Here is an 11,818-nt window from a genome sequence, read left to right as displayed (position 1 = left end):
ATATCCTAGAGCCAAAACAGATCAGCATTTAATGCATCACACATGAAGATACAGCCGCATGTAATTCTATCCAAGGCCAGCAGGTGGTTTCGTGTGCACATGAAGCTTGAAGAAATGAATCATTTGTCAAACCAGTTGATTGAAATGGTTCAAAGCCTCACGGGGTGACATCTTGCCATCATTATTGGACATAGTCTGAGAAATCTCCATTTGAATTATATAACCTCAGGGTACATCAACATCAAAACGAGCATATGAGCATCTGGTAGAAATTGTTGCAACACATGGCTGAAATGCAGAAAGAATGACATTTTCATGACCTTAAGACACTTGAATAAACATTAACACATGAAACTTCTATACTTAGGACAGGTAAACTTCACCAACCAAAAATCACTCAGAAAGCCGCCAACAACATCCATTCATTTTCTCCTGCTTTGTCCTTACGGGTGCTGGAGCCTATCCCAGCTGTCTACGGGCGAGCGGCGGGGTACACCCTGGAATGGTGGCCAGCCAATCACAGGGCACATATAGACAACCATTCACTTTACGGGAGCCAGGCAACAACATTTCGTTGGCAAAGTCTTTGAAAGGTTTCCATAAATCCAGATCCAGCAGTACTAACTGGAACACCATAAAACTGGATGACAGGGTCTCGGGGAATCGCAGGTCTTGGCATACGTCAGTCCCATCAGATAGTAGCGGGCTTGGCTAAGATCCCCAAGATTGCTGTGGACGGTGCTGCCCTCAATCACTATGCCATCTTTTCTTGAATGCTGGTTGATCCATCCCCGGCATCCTGCAGATATTGTAGACAGCTGTTAGGAGTCCACGTTCAACTTGCACCTCACAAGAGAAATAGCACGTACTCTGTTCTGTTGTCCACAGCTGCTTTATGGCAGGGGTGTCAAAGTCAAGTGGACGGAGGGCTAAATAAAACATTTGGCCATAAGCCGAGGGCCGGACTGTCCAATCTTCATTAAAACCAAGATTTAACTTACTGAAAACATAACAAATATATTACCATATGATTGGATAAATAAAGCAATATTTTCTTATGACTCTGTCAGTCATTTTTAATTTCAGCCATGTCATCTTATATTCTTTCATCACCGCCACACTTTGTCCACATAGAAGACACACAGGTTTTCCAGCTACCTCTGTGACATGTACTCTAACTCCCACCTTGTTTGAAAGCCCTTGTTTTCACTGTCCACCTTCCATTTAGCCATTGTTGATGGGTATCTGTAAATTAACTTTTGATGTTGTGCTAATGACTGATGCTGAATGACTGCTGAATAAATTAAGATGCCTCCCGCTATGCTCTTGCACACGCGTCCCTGTTGCATTGTGGGAAATGTAGTACAGTTTATCTGCGGGCTGAATTTAATATTAGATTAATATCATCAAGCGGGCCAGGTAAAACCCTCTCGCGGGCCTGATGTGGCCTGTGGGACTTAACTTTGACATATGTGCTTTATGGCATACAAAAAGCAGCTCCATCTTTGTGTGCAATTGTTGTGGAAAAATTTCTATCATCCTAAGTAGGATAGAGAATGCCTGAAATAAATACATAGCTCTGGTGGTTTTATTACCTTTGCAAAACAAAGGGGTCAGACAACACACAGTATGCATGGCGGTCTGTAGGTGTCTGGCCAAGAGTGGCCTCTTGGCGGGAACTTTGCTACTCCATAGCATGCAAATGAATTACATTACAATAGAAAAGAGACATTCAAAAACTGTTCAAGGGGCTGTATGTAAGATTGTGGCTATTGTGGCTGTTGCTGGAGTGAAATAAAAAAATCTGTATTGCAACTAGCAGCAGGAATGAAGCGGCAGTATCTGTTGTCACAGTGATATCTATTCAGGCTTCTGTGGCTTAAGCGGGTAGGATGGACGAGTATTTAGCTTCTTACTATCAGTCACAGTAACTAAAAGCAGAGGTCATGTCAGTCAGGTGCTGTGCGGGTTATTGTTTCACTTTCACCGCCCTGACATTGTGTCTGTGCGCTGTGCACCTGCAGAAGGCTTGTTGTCACATCTTTATTTCAAATTAACATGTTTTCTTAGTCTCTGATGACAGACATATTGTGCGATATTTTGTTTACTTGATGTGAATTTCGTACATACGTACAGCTCCTTTGAGAAAGACGGGAGGAAAGGATGAGTAATAAATAGGAGGGAGAGTCAGACAAGATAAATGTCAGCTGTATGATGTGAACAGAGAATGGAGAGAAATGTGAATGAGACAGGTGGAATGATAACTATTGCAGGTAAGGTACAAATTTAATAGGTGGAGGATGGTTTTAATACCTGAAATAGATTGTTCGTCTGTGCTTGAATTCTTGCTCTGACAACATTTTTCTTCGCTGCAAACAAGGATAACAGTTTTGGTGTCCTTTCGCCTCCATTCTGGCACCTTCCTCTCCTGAAAGAGAGATATGAAAGAAGATACAAAAAATCAGTGACAACAAAAAGTGAAGTGCATACTTAAGTATAACTGTGAAACATACAGTAGTTGTTTACAGTCCTTAATGTGTTTAACACAAAATATCCAAATACTCACCTGTGAGACATTAAACAAGGTAGGCCACCTGTGCTTCATGTCACTGATGCTCATGTGTATGTCGTATGTTCCTCTATGTGCAAAAGTTCTCCACATCAAGTCCTTAATGACTGGGCTGTCTCTCTTCTTTAATTGGTGATTAGTTGGTTTTGGTTCAGCTCCTGGAGGATAGCGAGGAAGAATACCACTTCACCACTGTTCCATGTTTTAAGGGAGCAAGGACATCTTAAATGAAGACAGGGTACTTACAGCCACATCCATAAATACTGTGCTTGACTTGGTAATGCTTGAGAAGCTCCCCTTCTGAAGTATCCTCCAATGTGCAGCGCCTACATTGTCAGGCCACGGGCCGCCACCTTAAAAAGGAGCATAAACAGTGTTAGGATGGTTTGTTTTTAAAAGTGCTGTGTAATTTCATGTACATCGTTTTTGGATTGTGTTTTAAATCCACAGTTGTAAAGAATGAATTAAAATGCACATTCATTCATGCATTCATTTTCGATTGCTCATCGATTGCTGTGAGGTCTGCACGCTAATCACTTGCCTGCCAAAAATGCACATTGACATGAATTATATCTGCAAATATAATTACAAAATACATGCATTAATTCATAATTTGAATTAATATTTTGTATATGAAACCATGAATAAATAATTTTAATGAATAATGTTGCCCATCTCTGTGTGGAGTTTGCATGTTTTCCCCGTGCATGCGTGGGTTTTCTCCGGGTACTCCGGTTTCCTCCCACATTCCAAAAACATGCAAATTTAATTCTAAGTAGACTCCAGCACCCCCCGCGACCTTCGTGTGGGTGAGGGGTAGAAAACGAATGCTGAAAACTCTTGTGTTACATTTGTAATGAGCTCCAGAAGTACCTCGGCTGTTCCTACAAGAGATTCCGGAGCATATCGACATGTTATAAAAACACAAAGTAAAACTAAGCAAAACACGGCGTACACACAAAGAGAGCGCCGTTAAAAGCTAAACTTTTCCGGTTCGATGGTCCGTTACCTGTTAAAGTATGTTCGCCCAACGAACCATGTTAGCTGAGCTCTTTGGTGGCTAGCAAACATAGCTAAAGTTAGCTTACGCACAACAGAATAGCGGTGACATTAAAAAAACAACACCCAGCGTATTTGAAGGAAGACGGGGTCGCTATTAGTTTAAAAATTGCAAGTGCTCTACTTACCGATGTATTGTCGTCCATATAACTTGCCGTGTTTCCATACCTTCGTTGGAGTTGTGTTGCCGGAAACTGCCAAGAGACCTATCATAACTCCACCCCTTTGGCCGCGAAGGGGGCACGTCATGACGGTCTACGTCACCAAGCTTAAGCTCTGGACTTAAGCATTTATTTATGTAAGCGATTAAATGATTTTCAGAGGTTTTACTAAGTTAGTAAACTTTATTATTGTTATATTTAATAAGGCTCTGGGTCATTTTCTGAGTGTAGTATTTTGTACATCATTCTAATCGGTCAGATCCTTTCGACAACCATTTGTTTACGTTTTATTCTGAAGCAGTGCGTTGCGGTGTGTGGAATGCATTGGAACATTTTGCTCTTTATGGAAAAGTGGTTGGCTCTTAAATGAGCCGTTGTGGTGAATCTACCCACTTTTTGTGTGCCACAGAATTGCCCAAACAGGAGGTGATTGCTGGACACAAATTTGAGTTTTGTGTGAAGGATGATTATGCTTTAGGTGATGTCAATGTAGTTTCTGGCTATTATATTGAAAACGGGATTCATGTCACTCTGCATGATGCTTTACAAACAATGTTTGGCAAGTACAGCACATGCATTTTTACGGTCTGTCAAAGTAGTTGTGCCATAATTTGTGATGCTGGTCAGTATTGTCTGGTGGATTCGCACTCGCGCAGCTGTAATGGCATGGTGTGCAGTGATGGAACCAGTGTTGTTCTGTGTTTTGGTAGTCTCGATGATCTTGCTAATCACATTAGCAATTTGGCTGCAGGGTTTGGTGGAACAGAAAAACTTTTTGAGATAGCTGGTGTTGTTGTGACTGTTGTGGCTGATAGAAAACGTCACTTGGAGGTGACTGATGTTTCCAAAAAGTTAAAAATGGCTGACATTTCTAGTACATGTGCATCTGATGTCGAAGTAGTCAGTGTTGTTACCACACAGCATGCCTTTTGTCCAATGCTTCAAAATGACTCCAAAATGTGTGCCAACTTTTGAATATAGATTGTGAAGTCAAAACTGTGCCTGTCAATTTGCGTGTTGGACCCTTGGGAGCTCCCTGTAAAAAGGAGAGCATTGTTGCTGACGGCAACTGTTTTTTCCGTGCCATATCACAAGCGGTGAGTGGCACACAGAAAAATCACAGAAAAATTAGACTCCATGTGGTTAAACATATGGAAAAGCACTGTGAAGATTATGAGAAGCTTCTCAGGAGTGAGTACAATAGTTTGACAGAGTATATTAGTGTTTCCAAAATGAAATATGTCAATAGCTGGGCAACAGAGGTGGAAATTCAGGCTGCAGCAGATAGTTTAGGAATAAATATCTTTACTTTTTACGGTGGTCATTGGTTGAGATATAGTTCAACGTCAGAATCCAGTCGTGGGATTTATTTGGACAACTCGAGTGGTAATCACTATGAGTGTGTGACATGTGTCAATGAGGGCCTGTTAGGAAGTTGCTTTGGCATTTGTCGGAGTGGTACACCTGATAGCAGTCAGCATGATACCAGGTCTCACAAGCATTTGGACAATCAAGAAATTTGTGAAGATATTGGTTCAAATGATGTGAATAGGGCTGTTGAACCAATCAAAGAAAAACGCCAGTCCATGATTACACTTATCAAATCAAATCAAATCAACTTTATTTGTAGAGCACTTTTCCTGCAAGGAGATGCGACACAAAGTGCTTTCCAGAATTAAAACAATTACCACAATTAAAAAGGAAAACAATGAAGAAAAAAGAAAGCCCCTCCTTCCTACCCTCCATACTAGACCCACACACACACACACACACGCAAGCACACAATCGCCCACATTAGGGAGACATGGCATGGTACTGAGGAACAAGGAAACGCCACCTTTGGGGCCGTCCACACTGGGAGAAGCTGCAGGCCGTGCCATCGGAGGACCAGCACCCGGGCCCTCCGACTCCGTTAGACGGGCGGACCCCCACATTAAAAGGGAGGAACCCCCCAGCCGGCCGTGTCGAAGGGACCCAAGGATGGCACCCCCTCAGCATACCCAAACAGCCCCCAGTGTGGAGGACCCCCCTGAGGAAACACTGGAGTTGGAGCTAAAGACTAAGACCATAAAATAGGACTAAAAGATAAAACATAACACTGGAGTTAAAAACTGAAGATTAAGAGCATAAAATAGGACTAACAAGATAAAAACAAAACACTGGAGTTAAAAGGTGAAGAATAAGAACATAAAATAGGACTAAAAGGATGAAAACATAATAAAAGCTTAACAATATTAGTTAAAAGCCTGATTAAAAAGGTGCGTCTTTAATCTTCTTTTAAAAATATCAACAGTCTCCGCAGTCCTGAGGCTCTCCGGCAGGCTGTTCCACAGGTGGGGGCCATAGTGGCTAAATGCTGCCTCACCGTGGGTTTTTGTTCTGGGTTTTGGTTTCGCTAAAAGGCCAGTGCCGGAGGACCGCGGGGTCCGCGGGGGTTGATATGGTAAAAGCAGATCAGATAAATAAGAAGGGGCAAAGCCGTTAAGACATTTAAAAACCAGTAAGAGAATCTTAAAATCGATCCTGAAGCGGACGGGGAGCCAATGCAGCGACTTTAAAACCGGTGTAATGTGCTCCCGCCCTCTGGTCCTCGTCAGCACACGTGCGGCTGAGTTCTGTAATAATTGGAGATTTAAAATACTTTTTTTGGGAAGACCAGAGAGCAGGGCATTACAGTAATCTAAACGACAGGATATAAAAGCATGCATTAGCACCTCCGTACTGGCCTGAGAGAGAAACGTGCGGACTCTGGCTATGTTCTTAAGGTGATAAAAAACTATTTTTGTTATATTTTTAATATGTGGGATAAAATTTAGCTCAGAGTAAAAAATCACGCCCAAATTTTTAACAGAGTCGGCTAGTTTAATATCCTGTAATTTTGGTAAAAGTTTCTCTCTCTGGCCTTCAGGACCTATGACTAAAACCTCAGTTTTGTCCTGGTTGAGCTGCAGGAAATTCTCTACCATCCATGACTTGATGTCTACAGTGCAGTTAAAAAGGGCATCAAGTGGCCCTGAGTCATCAGGAGACACGGCGATGTATAGCTGTGTATCATCAGCATAACTATGGAAGCTGATGCCGTGCCTCCTGATCACGTCCCCAAGGGGAAGCATGTACAGATTAAAAAGGAGTGGACCTAAGATTGAGCCTTGAGGAGCCCCACATTCAATTTCATGGGTTCCTGAGGAACATGTATCCATACTTACATAAAAACATCGGCCTGTGAGATAAGAACAAAACCAGTTAAGAACAGTACCAGAGAGGCCGACCAGGTATCTAAGTCTATTTAATAAAATGTGATGGTCCACTGTATCAAAAGCAGAGCTTAGATCCAGTAGAACCAAGACTGTGAGATTCTTGTTATCTAAATTCCACCTGATGTTGTTTAAAATCTTTAAAAGTGCTGTCTCGGTACTGTGGTTCCTCCTAAAGCCAGACTGATGTTTCTAAAATGCTATTTCTGTTTAAAAAGTCATTAAGTTGGTAAAAAAACAGTTTTTCTAAAATTTTACTTAAAAACGGCAAGTTGGATACGGGTCGGTAATTATTAAGATTGTTGGGATCTAAATTGCTCTTCTTCAGAAGGGGCTTCACCACCGCCGTTTTGAAGGCGGTGGGGAAGACACCCGTCTGAAGAGAGCAATTCAAGATGTTTAAAAACTGCTCCTCAAGGAATCCATAAAGTGATTTTAAAAGTGATGTGGGAATTGGATCTAAAAGGCAGGTTGTTGGGCTTACTTGGGAGAAAACTCGACCAAGTGTCCTTGCATCAACCAGGGCAAAACTCTCCAGTCTCTCCTCAGGCAAGGACAACAGTCCTGGTGTGTTAACAGGCAAAACTTTCTGGGGTAACAGGCAGGATCTGATGTCCTTGATTTTAGTTCTGAAGTGGTCTGCAAAGTTTTCACAAAGATCGTCTGTTGGTGTCTTAAAAACTTTATTAAAATTTGTGCCTGTTAAAATATTAAAGGTGGAGAAGAGGAACCGGGGATTGTTTTTATGGTTGGAAATGAGTTGTGAGAAATGGGAAATTTGTGCCATTTTTACTGTATTATTGTAGGTTTTGAGTTGTTGACATAAAATCTCGTAATGAACTGTCAATTTAGTTTTTCTCCATCTTCTCTCAGCACTCCTGCATTTTCTTTTCAGTTTATTGATCTCATCGTTATTTCTCCACGGGGGTGTAGGTTTCCTTTTTATTGTTTTTGTTACAAGTGGAGCTACTGAGTCCAGAGTTGACTTCAGTTTACTGTTAAAATTATCAACGATAAAATCACAAGGTGCAGGTAAAATTTCAGCAGGAGTGCTCTGTAAAATCTCAATAAAATTTGCAGCCACTTCAGAAGTTAGATAGCGTCTCCTCACTGTTCTCACCGGGGCCTCCTCCTGGTTAAAACTGGTGATGCTAAAAAATACACAGTAGTGGTCGGACATAGCCAGGTCAACAACAGAGGACACACCGATGGACAGGCCATGGGTTATGACCAGGTCCAGGGTGTGTCCTCTGTTGTGAGTTGGCTGTGTGACGTGCTGCTTAAAATCAAGACAATTTAAAAGGTTTAAAAACTCTCTGGATATTGGATCCGAGGTGTCATCAACATGTAGATTAAAATCACCAGATAATAAAATCCTGTTATAAGAAGTGTGAATGATTGATAAAAATTCCGAGAATTCACTAATAAAAGAACTAGAGTGATGGGGTGGTCTGTATACAGTGACACAAAGAATCGGAGGGCTGCTAAAAGTAAAGGCATGGTGCTCAAATGACTTGTAACTGTTAAAATACACTCCATTTGAGGTCAGTGAGTCATTTGTGATGGATGCCGTCCCACCTCCTCTTTTACCCTCTCTAGTAGAATATAAGAAATTAAAATTTGGTGGGCAGGCCTCAGTGAGAACAACGGATGCGTCAGTACCAAGCCATGTCTCAGTTAAAAGAAGACAGTCTAACTTATTATCTAAAATCATGTCATTCATTAAAAAGGTTCTATTTAAAAGAGAGCGGACATTAAAAAGTGCTACATTGATGGTGACAGGTGGCTTGTTGATCATGGAGGTGGGGTATGGGTGTCTATTGAGTGGTCGGAGGTTATGAGGGTTCACAGGGTGAGTATGGCGGTGTCTGATGTGTCGATATAGTGTAATGATTACTGGAATGGAAGTAGTGTTGATGTAAGTTTGAGGTCCAAGTCCAGTATTATGTGTATGGTGGTCAGATGTGGAACTGAGTGAATAGGAGCATGGACCTGGGGGACATCAATCAGAGTGGGACAGAGCAACAGGTGTGGGTTTGGGGATGATACCATGCTGAAGGCCAAAAGCCAGGTTGGATGAGAGCATGCGGGCACCTCCTCTGTTAAGATGAAGCCCGTCAGGTCCAAAGAGGTGTCGTCTCTCCCAGAAAACATCAAAGTTGTTGATGAAGCCGACGTGGTGGGAGTTGCAGGCAGAGGAGAGCCAGGTGTTGAGACTCAGCAGACGGCTGAATCTGCCGATCCCTCTGCCGCAGGTGGGGGTGGGGCCAGAAATAAAAACAGTCACTTTGGACTGTGAGATGGAATTAAAAAGGTGTCTAAAGTCCTGTTTTAAAAGTTCGGACTGTTGCCTGGCGATGTCGTTCGTACCTGCGTGGATAATAATCCTTTTCGCCTGCGGATGAGAGTTCAGGATGTCTGGTATTTTCCTGGTTACGTCGGAAACGGTGGCTCCGGGGAACGACAAAGTTAACGCCTCCCTCATGCGGACATGCCTCACAATGGAGTCCCCGATGACCAGGGTTGTCGGAGCGGCCGCTCGGTCTTCAGGGGAACAGGCCAGCTCAGCCACCCCACCACCCAAACCAGGGCCCCGTGTGTGATTCCTCGCCAGGTGGGAAGAGCGGGACGAGTGGTGGCGCACCGCATCCCTCACGAGCTGCTTACGCCGAGTTGCGGAGCGGGTCGGCGCCTGTGCCGGCAGACGGCTCCCTGTTGGACACCCACCAACCGGAGGGCTGCTGGCCGTGAGTGGAGGGAAGGTTGTGGTGTCCGTCAGCGGGGGCATGGTGCCTGTGGCCACAGCAACAGATGTTGACTCTTGGTGTGGGTCCCGGGTCGCCGACTTTTCGCTCACGGACAGAGCCGCGTATTTATTGGAGAGCGGTAACGGAGGAGAAGCAGCCCCGCCGTGAGTCCCGCTCGGAGCCCTCTTCCGCCCGCGGACAACCACTTCGGTCCAGGGGGTCCCCTTGTTTGGAGTGGAGCAGGCGGGCCGCCGACAGGGGGAGGACGGGTCCCAAAGAACCGTTTGCCCGAGCACGGAGGTGGTGTTCGGCGGAGCGAACTCACCGAATTGAGAGGTCTCCAGCCAGTTGGTCAGCGTCGGGAAACGGGTCTTGAGGGAGATCAGCACTGAATCCTTCCTCTGGAGTTCATTTGACATCCGCTCGATGTCCTCGAGAAGGTGAGCGATCTTCTCGTATGCTTTGTTCAGCATTTGTTCCAACTTTCCCGGCGAGTCGGCAGCGTCCAATGTTGGCATAATGAGGTACAAGCGTCACAGCTAAAAAGTTAGCTAGCTACGTTAGCTTCCACGGCTAACGACTTGGGCCACCACCAAGCCACCTCTGTCTCGCGCCGAGCGTCACCAAATGTGGAGGAGGCCCATCCAAGTATATTCAAAAGAAGAAGGCCCTGGACCAAAGATCCAAATATGTGGCAGAAATGTTGGAAAGGGAGAAGAAAATAACATTGAGTGTAAAGAAATACAAAGAACAAGCTGTCTTTAGGCAGAGAATGAAGTCAAGGAGTGTAGCAAAATATAGAAGTGATGTAGTGCATCAAAACATAGTTAAAACATCTAGCATCAACAAGTATAGAAGTGACAGCTTGCACCGGGACAGAGTCAAGACACATAGCATCCAAAAGTATAAAAGTGACAGTTTGCACCAGGACATAGTCAAGACACGTAGCGTCCAGAAGTATGAAAGTGACAGCGAGCACAGGGACAGATTAAAGACACGTAGCGTCCAGAAGTATAAAAGTGACAGCTTGCACAGGGACAGAGTCAAAACACGTAGCGTCCAGAAGTATGCAAGTGACAGTTTGCATCGGGACAGAGTCAAGACACGTAGCGTCCATAAGTATAAAAGTGACAGCGAGCACAGGGAACAGTCACAGAGCATCAAAAAATATAAAATAGATACAAGGCACCGGGCCGTTGTAAAACTTGCTAGTATTAAGAAATATCACAGTAGTTTAGAACGTAAAATGCGTGTCATTGCAAATGTGAAGACACAAAGGCATGCTGCAAAGTTGCGAGAGGAAGAATTTGATGTTGTTGTAGAGAATTTTTTAGAGAAGGTGAAGAATGGGCCCCAGTTTGTCTGCTGTGTGTGCCATAGGTTGATGTTTAAACATCAGGTCCTGCAGTGTCACAGAGAGCATTATAGCAAAAGTGCAAGTGCTTCTCTTGTGAACATGTGCATTAATGAGCAGTATTTGCACAAATGTGATGTAGAGTGCACAGTACCATGTGTGTTGTTGGAGTCTGGTAGGGGGCAGCTGTGGATTTGCTACACTTGCCATTATAAAGTTAGCAAAGGGGAAATCCCACCTGAATGTGTTGCAAATAATTTGAGTGTGGACCCGATTCCTCCTGAGCTGGCTTGCTTAAACAGCTTAGAGCAACACTTAATTGCACTAAATATCCCCTTCATGAAAATGCTAGCATTGCCCAAAGGGGGGCAAAATGGTGTCCATGGGCCTGTGACTTGTGTTCTGGCCAATGTAGTTGAAACGACAAATTTGTTGCCACGGTCCAATATGGAAGGCTCTATGCTCCGTGTCAAGCTCAAAAGAAAGTTAACTTACAAAGGACACTATGAGTACCATTTTGTAGACAGCATGCACATTCGAGAAGCCTTAAGGTATTTAAAAGAGTCAAATGTGCATTATGAAGATATAGAGTACAACGAGGAGTGGGTCAATGACTTTTGTAGGGAACCTGATGCCTCTCAGGTGGAGGACAGTGTTCCTGCTGTAGATGTCAC

At 43.8% G+C, this 11,818-nt stretch overlaps 1 long non-coding RNA gene across 1 annotated transcript; it reads right to left on the bottom strand.

The window, feature by feature from the left end:
• Window positions 1–308: 308 nt before the first annotated feature.
• On the bottom strand, window positions 309–3,856 carry LOC131128796 (uncharacterized). Its single transcript, XR_009129709.1, has 4 exons — window positions 3,757–3,856; window positions 2,567–2,922; window positions 2,314–2,428; window positions 309–799 (listed from the first exon to the last, which is right to left on the bottom strand). It is a non-coding gene; the product is annotated as an uncharacterized LOC131128796 (long non-coding RNA).
• Window positions 3,857–11,818: the final 7,962 nt, after the last annotated feature.

This window comes from Doryrhamphus excisus, chromosome 4, assembly GCF_030265055.1.
Source record: "Doryrhamphus excisus isolate RoL2022-K1 chromosome 4, RoL_Dexc_1.0, whole genome shotgun sequence".
Taxonomy (NCBI): domain Eukaryota; kingdom Metazoa; phylum Chordata; class Actinopteri; order Syngnathiformes; family Syngnathidae; genus Doryrhamphus; species Doryrhamphus excisus.
This window is presented reverse-complemented; position numbering and strand designations above follow the sequence as displayed.